Consider the following 10194-nt stretch of genomic DNA (forward strand, 5'->3'; position numbering starts at 1 on the left):
GGTCAAGAATGTCGAGTGCAATTGATTGAGGTGCTCAAGTTCTCCATGATGGGGTTTAGATTGAGGCAAAGATACTCCCTTTTGTTGCAGACCCAAGCTCCACCCAAAACAAAGAATGAAATATCAACGACTTTTCAAGTTGTATTGTTACATGAAGACTTTCGTGGCCCAAGATTTGGAGGCTTAGGACCAAGATAGGTAGGAAATATATGCACGCTTGGAGATGTTGGAGAAGCATAATTGATTCTTGATCACCTTTATTTCATGGTTGGTCAAGAAAAGAGGAGGAAAAATAGTGGCAGAGTTGCCTGAGTCATCAACATACCCTCATTATGCTTCAGTCATCATCAGAGGAGGTAGGTCATGCCACCCCTCTTTAATGCTTGCTTTGATGTTTTTCTTTTGGCATATAGTCTACCACAATGGGGAACTACATCATGAAAATTAAAGTACCCTTCAAGCCTAGCTTCCTTTAAGACATGCTTGAACGTGTCACAACATATTCTTTTGTCTAAGCATACCTTATTTTCCACCATGGGTAGGTCTTAACTTTTCTATGACTAGGCCTGGTTTCCCATATTGGGTAGGTTTGGGTCTTTTGATTCTTTTTCTATTTACATGCTCTAGTTATGCTTGTTCGGTTTTTAGTCTGAAATCTCACACCATTTTGAAAAATGGTTGATTAGTCAAAAACCAAATCCTATATGTATCTCGTATTGATATTCTTGTTGGACATTTTGCATTGTTTGAATGGTTAGTGGCACCTGGTGTGTTGGCATTGATTTCAACTGGACTATCATTAAGGATAGAAGAAACAAATGTTGGCATTGATGAGCATGTTGTTCAGAGTGAGTCCCATGGTTGCTACAATATTATGTAGAGAATCATCATAGTAGCAGGCTTAGTTGAGAATCCATAGAAAGATGATTATGATGGTTGGGGAATCCTAGACTTTGGAGGAGGTTATGTTTCAGGAGATCAACTTGGTTTCTCCTGAAATGGCATAGTTGGAAAGTTCCTAGAAATATTTTTCCAACGGTATGTGGAATTATGCAAATGGGCATTTGGATGAAGTCATTAGTAGCACTGCTCGGAACCCCGAAAAGCCCAAAATCTTGGAAGCTTAATTAAAAAAGGTTACGGGATTGCAATGAGTTGGGGTAGCAGGAAGCCCAGAATCCCGGAAGCTCAAAGGTCTATTTAAAACAGGGGATAAGGAATGGCGTCAACTTGGTGTAGCAGGAACAAAACTCAGAAGCTCGGAAGTCATGGAAGCCCGAAGGCTTATAAAAATGTTACAGGATAAGTAATGAGTCATGGATAGTGGGAGAAAATACCCGGAAACACGAAATCTCGAAAGGCTCGTAAGCCCATAAAGAATAAAATAAAAAGGGGGCAAAGCGTTGGGATTCTGCAACAAATAATTGAGACATGAGACAAATATTTTGCTGTCATTTGATGTTCTGTCAAAAATCGAAGGGCATGCCCATGAGTTGGTTTTGTAAAGTTTTCATGTGTTATGGTGAATAAGGGCCTTCTAGGCATGAATAAGGCTAAAAAACTGCGGGAAAGCACTTGAAGGATCTTGGGCCAAAATCAAAGGAAAAGTTCCAAGAAAAGTGTTAAGGCTAGGTGGACCAAGCCTGTAACCCCGCGAGCCCATAGGAACTTGAGGAACACTATTAATAAAAGCTACGGGCATGCGGGGATCTGAGGTTTCAACTCAGTGACGACATATATATGTATATATTTATACAATGAAAAAAAAGGGGCACTATGGGCAAGTGTTGCGCATATGTTTCAAGGATGTATGAGTTGCCAACTCTCCATGTCACAACCATGAATGAGTCAACATATTCAACACATAGTTTACAGAGGATGTATGAGTCGACAACTATTAGTAAATGTGCACATAGAGGTTGGTGACAATTGAGTAATGACAATTGTAAAGTCTGTACCGAGCTGAAGCAAGTCTCCTCTGATAATTACTTGCACGCCACCTAGAAATAAATGAATAGAATGGCCTTGGGAAAACATATCAGTAAATCTATGGGCTTTGCCAAAGTGGTTAAGCTATTGCAGGAAAGAGAGCCACACCTTCAGTACACTAAGGTATTTGTGAAGCAGTTAAGAAGGAATGGGGAGCCCTGTTGGAGTGTGCAGGATGACTAAAAACTCATTCTGAGTATGGGAGACACCAAGATAACTAGTCAGCAATTCAATGAGATTACGATGGTTGAAGTGAACTAATCCCATCTCCATACTTGAATATGGTTGTAGAGTGCAGGCAATCTAATGGAAAAAAAATAGATAGTGCCATGTTTTAGCGCACTATAAGGTACAAAGGCAACAGGAGGACACCAGAGACAACATTGACCTTCACGCAGTAGAGGAACAAAACACAGGATTTCCTTTGAGAAAACTGGGGGAATGTATAATAGTTGTGAGTTGAAGCATGCGACATTGTGAGTGTGTTAACATGAAGGGTAACTAAGGCCAAGTGTTAAATGAGATATACAATGTAGCATAGGGTTGATACTAGACTTGGTTGAGTAGTAGAGAGCACAGTTCAAAGGAGAACTATTGATCATAAGAGAAGGGATTGGTATTGCAGTAGATTAGATTTATATTTCTATGTATATGTATTAGTCTCTTTTTTCAGTTTGAAAATTGTATGAAAAGTAAAACAATGGCTAGAACAGGTAGTGGTGTGCATTCATAAGAGGTTGGTGCCTCTTGGAAAGTTGTAGCTTGATGTTTGAAAGGGGTTGGGGCCTCCTGTGAGTGTGTGCTCACAAAACAAATGATTTAATTAAGTAGGTTCTTAAGTTACATAATAATAACAAATAGATTGGTGGTTTTCTCCCTTTGGGTTTCCACGTAAAGATACCTATGTCAATATGTGTGTGCTGCTCATTTGATGGATTGTGTGTACATGTGAATGAATTATCTTGTTGTTTATTTATATAGTATTATGAATGCACTCACAAGTAACTAACATTAGTGAAAAAATAAATATTTGTGCTTAAAGATCTAATAACCTCATTATTAATAATTCAACCCCCTCTCAGTAATTCATTATTCTAACAATTGGTATCAAAGCCAAGTTCCTTTAGGAAAAACTTAACCACTGGAAGGTAGATCGATAAGGAATTATGTCTAGGCAAGAGAGTCAGGATGCTTACTCAAGCAAGATACCAATCTTTGATGGGACAAACTATGTTTTTTGGAAATTTAGGATGGAAGCCTATCTTATGTCTCTAAGGGTAGATGTTTGGAGCTTTGTGTTGCTAGATTATGATGTTCTGCCTCCCACAAATGTAGATAGTAAAAAGGTGTATGAAAATAATGCTAAAGCCAATAATGCCATTCTCTTTGGCCTTAGTCAATTTGAGCTTGTAAAAGTTATGCACTGTAAGTCTGCTAAGGAAGTGTGGGTGAAGCTCAATCAGAGTCATGAAGGAGATGGAAAAGTCAAAATGAGGTTTGAAAGCTTATAAATGAGTGAAGAAGAAAGTATAACAGAATACTTCCTTAGATTTGATGAAGTAACCAATACGATTATAGGACTCGGTGAAGCCATCAAAGAAGATATAATTGTTCAGAAAGTCTTAAGATCTCTGCATATGAGATGTAATGCTAAAATCTCTACTGTTGAAGAGATGTCTAATTTAAAGAGTCTTACAATGGACCAATTGTTTGGTACTCTCACAGTCTATGAGAAGAGTGTAGGAAAAGATAAGTTTGAACAAAAGGAGGTAGTGTTCAAGGTGTCCAAGAATTCTAAGGAGCACCAAAATCATCAAGATTGCTCCAACTGTGAATTTGATAAGGAGTTGGCTCACTTTGCCACGAAAGTAAAGCGTGGCTCAAGAAAGTATAAAGGAAAGAAACCCTTCAAATGCTTTGACTATGGAAGAGTTGGACATTTTCATCCAAGTGCCCTTTCAAAGAGAGGAAAAAATATGGAGATGATCAGAATTTCAAAGGAAATGCTCAAAAACATAAAAAAAAAGAGGCTCTCTAAGAAGAAGTGGCTCTACTCCAAAGAGGATAGTTCAGCTCCAGAGTCAGATAGTGAAAAATCCTCAGAGGATGAGTCAAATGAACGATTACTAATGTCATTTGGAGCAAACTCCAAGAAATAAAATATCACAGACTCTAAAGAAGAAGAAGAAGAAGTAGGAGTAGTAGAATTTGAAGGAGAACTCATCAATGCTCTTGATGAGTTAAAGAAGGTCAAAATAAAGAACATGCAGCTAAAATAACAATTGTAGCATGCTAAAGAAGGTATGTATAACTCAGACAATGACGAATTTGTTTATAAAAAAAAAAACTTGAAGAATCTATTAAAAATAAAGACAATTTGTCTCTTTGACTAGAAGAAAAATAGAAAACATGTGAGAAACTAGAAGAAGAGAACACTCATCTAAAGCAGGAGATATTCAAAGTAAAGAAGGAGATGATATTAGAGACATGAAAAGAACAAATTTTGTCCATGAAAGTTAAATTATAAGAAGCTAAGCAAAAAGAAGAATTTCTTAACAATTTGATCCATCAATGGGAAGAAAATTGTCATAGTCTCATGTCAAAAGTTCTTTCTCTAAGAATGGAACTTGAGAGAATGGAGACTGAGAAGGGTGTAAATGAAAAGTTTGCAGAAGGGACAAGAAATATAGATTAGATTCTAAGTAGTCAAAGGTCTCCAGAGAACAAAACAGGTCTATGATATTCTAGACCACAAGAATCTTCTATGAGGAAGATGAACTCCAGGTCCATAGGATTTGAGGAACCTTAAAACTATGCAACGGTGCATCAAGAAATAATTAATGAAGATAAAAAGGTAGCAAGAAAGAGGGGATCCCTTCATTGGAATAATAATACCAACTTCTCAAAGGAGTCATACCAATGGAGAATGAATCAATCAACAAGGCAATAGAGGTAGCTTCATGTACAAACTGATGAACTTTCCAACTTTAGGTACTCTAATCTATTTTATGGTCACTGTTATAAATTTCATATCTTTGGACATAAGGTTGCTGATTGTAAAAGAGTTAAAGTTGAAAGAGATGAAAATTTCAAATACAATAAGTATCAACATTAGAGATCTATAAACTCTCACTCCAAAAATAAAAATCCCTTCTCTCCCTTGATGAATGATGTTGAATGTTTCAAATGCAATAATTTTGGGCACAATGTGAGTGGGTGCAAAAGAAAATTTGAGTACTCATCTAAGTCCCAGAATGCTTGGCATCCAACTTTGCAAAAGGATAAGAAGAATTGGAAACATACGGAAAGAGCATGGAATGTGGACTTTCTCTATCAACACATGATCAAGAAAAAAAATGGTATGTGGATAGTGGTTATTCCAAGCATATGGTTGGGAATAAAAGTAAATTCCTATCTCTAAAAGAAAAGGACAGAGGGAACAATCTCACATTCGACAATAATTCCCCAACAAAAATTAAAGGCAAGGGCATAGTCAGTCTTGATGAAAAGACTAACCTTTGCTAGCGTATGTAGAGGGTCTCAAGCACAACTTTCTTAGTGTAATCCATATGTGTGATAATGGCTATAATGTGACCTTTTGATCCAATGATTGTGAGATCCAACATAAAAATAATGGAAATATGGTGGGAAAGACAGTCAAAACTCACAATAATGTATATGTGTTCTATGAATCCAGAGTAAGCTATTATTTGAGCAAGACAAATGAAACTTGGTTATGGTATAAGAGACTTGGTCATATGAATTTTGACAGTCTGATAAAAATCAACAAGATAGGAGCTATGAGAGGATTTCCAAGACTGTCAAAGCCTAATAATTCAATCTACAAGTCTTGTCAATTTAGTAAGCAGACTAGGACTCATTTCAAGGCAAAGGAATTCTCTTCATCTAGACCACTAGAGCTAATTCACATAGACATTTGCGGCCCAACCAAAGAAAAAAGTCCAAGAGGAGAGATATATTTTATGTTGTGTTTTGATGATTTGACTAGAGCCACATGGATCATGCTCTTAAAAGAGAAATAAGAAGCGCTTAAACATTTTAAGATATTTAAAGCTCAGGTAGAAAATGAGAAGGATCTAAAGATAAAATGCTTAAGATCAGAAAAATGAGGAGAATATACTTCAAGAGAGTTTGAGGAATTTTGTGAAGAGCATGGCATAAGGAGGTAGTATTCTGTGGCCAGAACTCCATAACAAAATGAAGTAGCTGAGAGAAAGAATATAACACTCTAAAAGATGGTCAAATCTTTGTTGGATGAAGCAGATGTACCTCACACCTTTTGGGGAGAAGCAACACAAGTAGCAATGTACCTATCATATAGAACACAACTTAGGCCCAATAGTGATAAAACTCGCTACGAGTTGTGGAAGGGGAGACTCACGTCAGTGAAACATGACAAGGTGTTTGGGAGAAAATGTTTTATCATGAAAAATTATAAAAATTCTGGAAATTTTGATTCTCCTGTTGACGAGGGTATATTTCTTGGGTACTTAAACCGAAGTAAAGGATACAGGTTCTATAATAAAAGAACAAAGAGAGTTGAGGATTACATTGATATATTAGTGGATGAAATAATTCCAAAATACAAGTCTTCCAAAAGAGACATGAATTCAAATGGAAAATAAATCTCAACCACCAGACTCTCAGATCAAGCAGAGACAAGGGAAAATGATGAAGATGAAGAAATATGTACAAAACCAAGGTCCAAAACTCCCTAGAGGTATGCACAGAAACAAAATCTAGACTACCAAATTATTGGTAGTCAAAGACTTGGAGTTTAAATTAGGAGAAGGTTCCTTAGTAGCTCAAGCTGCACAAATCTAGCTCTGTTATCTTAGATTGAGCCCAAGAATCTCAATCAGGAAAGTGAGGATAAATCCTAGATTAAGGCAATAAATGAAGAGCTGGATCAAATCAAGAAGAATGACACTTGGGAGCTTGTTCCAAGACCTAAAGAGAAAAATGTCATAGGCACCAAATGGGTCTTCAAAAATAAGCTAAATGAACAAGGTCAAGTGATTAGGAACAAGGCCCATTTAGTTTACAAAGGATATGCTCAAATAGAGGGAGTAGATTTTGAAGAAACCTTTGCACCTATAGCAAGCTATCAGAATGTTTCTTGCTTTTGATAATCATAAAAACATCAAGGTGTATTAGATGGATGTGAATTCAAAATTTCTCGATGGAAATATGGAAGAAGAGGTTTATATTGAGAAGCCAGAGGGGTTCATGCTCACTAAAAATGAAGGGTTTGTGTGCAAACTAAAGAAGGCCTTATATGGACTCAAACAAACCACCAAATCCTGGTATGCAAGACTGGATAGATATCTTTAGCAACAAGGCTTCAATAGGGGAATTGTAGACATCAATATGTATATAAAATCTGAAGATGACCACCTACTAATTGTGGTAGTGCATGTGGATGATATGATCTTTGGAAATGATCTAGATCAGTGGGGAAATCAATTCACAAATTGTATGCAAATGGAGTTTGAGATTTCCATGGTAGGAGAACTATCCTTTTTCTTAGGATTGAAAATTTCTTAATCAAAAGACAAAATATTTATCTCCCAATACAAATACCTGCGAGAAACCCTGAAGATATTTGGACTGGACGATTGCAAGCTGGTTAGCACCCCCATGGTTATAGGTTGTAAGTTATGAAAAGAAGATGGGGCATTGTTGGTTAGTCAGACTCTCTACAAATCGATGATAGGAAGATTTCTATATCTCACAACATCTAGACCATATATCATGCAAGTGGTAGGCCTGGTAGCCAGATTTCAAGCTTGCCCCCATGAAATTCATGTCCTTTGTGTCAAAAGGATCTTCAAATACCTGCAAGGAAAAATAGAATATGGGTTGTGGTATGCTAGGAGCCGAGAGTTTATATTAAAGGCCTACATAGATGCTTATTGGGAAGGCGATATTGATGATAGGAAGAGCACCTCAGGTGCAACGTTCTTTCTGGGAAACTACTCAGTGTCTTGGGTCAACAAGAAACAATACTCCATTTCTTTATTAATTGCTGAGGCAGAGTACATTGTAGCTGCCACTTATTTCTCACAAATTCTTTAGATGAAAAAAAACTTGAAGGACATTAAGGTAGAGTTGATTGATCCAATTCCAATCATGTGTGACAACACTATTTCTATCAACATCTCTAAGAATCCTTTCATGCACTCAAAGACCAAGCACATTCCTATCAAGTTTCACTTTTTAAGAGAACATGTTGTTGCTAGTGTTGTTCGTATTGAATATGTGGCCACTAAAGAACAACTTGCATAAACATTTACTAAGTTGCTTGTAAGAGAGCCCTTTGCGTATCTTCAACAACAAATAGGAGTTGTGACTCTTCCTCCCAAATGACTCAATTACAATGAGTGTTGGAAACTACTCAACTTGATGGATCAATTGAAGAGTAGGTTGCATTGTTTCAGGGGGAGACATCAGAAGAATCCTTTTCCATTGATGACAAAGGGGGATAATATTACTAGTTCCAAGAAGAAGAACAAAGGTGAAGAAAACCATACATGGTTTTAAGGGGAGCTTAGTGTGTTTCCATCAATGCCAAAGGGGGAGATTGTTGGACAATTGGCATTGTCTGAATGGTTGGTGGCACCTGATGTGTTGGCGTTGATGTCAACTAGACTATCATTAAGGATAGAAGCAACAAATGTTAGCATTGATGATCATGTTGTTCAGAGGGAGTCCCATGGTTTCTACAATATTCTATAGAGAATCATCATAGTAGCAGGCTTAGTGGAGAAGCCATAGAAAGATGACTATGATCGTTGGGGAATCCTAGAATTTGGAGGAGGTTATGTCTTAAGAGATCAACTCGATTTATCCTAAAACTGGCATAACTAGAAAGTGCCTGGAAAATCTTTCCAAAGGTATGTGGAATTTAGAAAATTGGCCTCTAGATTAAAAGTTATGATCAGTCAAAGTAAGGATCTTGAATTCCTTAATAGCTGTGCCCGAAGCCTGGAGGTTTAATTAAGAAGCGTTATGGGATTACAGTGAGTCAGGGTAGTGGGAAGCCCAGAAGCCTAAATATATATTTAAAACAGGGGACAAGGGATGAAATCAACCCAGGGTAGTGAGAACAAAACCCAGAAGCCCGAAACCCCGGAAGTCATGGAAGCCCAGAAGCTTATTTTAAAATGTTATGGGATAAGTATTGAACCAGGGATTACAGGAACAAAACCCAGAAGCGCAGAATATCGAAAGGCCCCAAAGCCTATAAAGAATAAGAAAAAGGGGACAAAGCGCTAGGATTCTGGGGCAAATAACAGAGACAGGAGACAAAGATTTTGATGACATTTGACGTTTTGGCAAAAATCAAAAGGCGCACCCAGGACTTGGTTTTATAAAGTTTTGATGTGTTTTGGTGACTAAGGGCCTTCGAGCCATGAATAAGGCTAAAACACTATGGGTAAGCACTTGAAGGAGCTTGGGCCAAAATGAAAGGAAAAGTGCCAAGAAAAGTGCTAAGGCCAGGTGGGCCAAGCCCGAAACTCTGCGAGCTTGTAAGATATTGAGGAATGCTATTAATAAAAGTTAAGGGCATGCGGGGATCCGAGATTTCAACTCAGTGGTGGTATATATATGTATATATTTATACATTAAAAAAAAAGGGGCACTGTGGGCAAGTGTTGGGCATATGTTTGAAGGATGTATGAGTTGGAAACTCTCCATGTCACAACCATGAATGAGTCAACATATCAAGTGCATAGTTTATAGAGGATGTATGAGTTGACAACTAATAGTAAATGTGCATAGAGAGGTTGGTGGCACTTGAGTAATGGAAATTGTAAAGTCTATCCCAAGCTGAAGCAAGTCTCCTCTGATAATTACTTGCATGCCACCTTGAAATAAATGAAGAGAATGGCTTTGGGACACCATATCAGTAAATATTTGGGCTCTGACACAGTGGCGCAACTACTGCAGGGAAGAGATACACACCTTTGGTATGCTCAAGTCTCTGTAAAGCAGGTAAGAAGGAATGGGGAGCCTTGCTAGAGTGTGCAGGATGACTTAAAACGCATTATGAGTATGTGAGACACCTAGATAACCAATAAGCGATTCAATGCGATTGTAATGGTTGAAGTGTACTAAGCCCATATAAATAATTGAATATGATTGCAAAGTGTAGACAGCCTAATGGAACAACAACAGATA

This window comes from Pinus tabuliformis, chromosome 9 (assembly GCF_031772625.1).
Source record: "Pinus tabuliformis cultivar Carrire ecotype Pingquan chromosome 9, CPIR1, whole genome shotgun sequence".
NCBI classification, from domain to species: Eukaryota; Viridiplantae; Streptophyta; class Pinopsida; order Pinales; family Pinaceae; genus Pinus; species Pinus tabuliformis.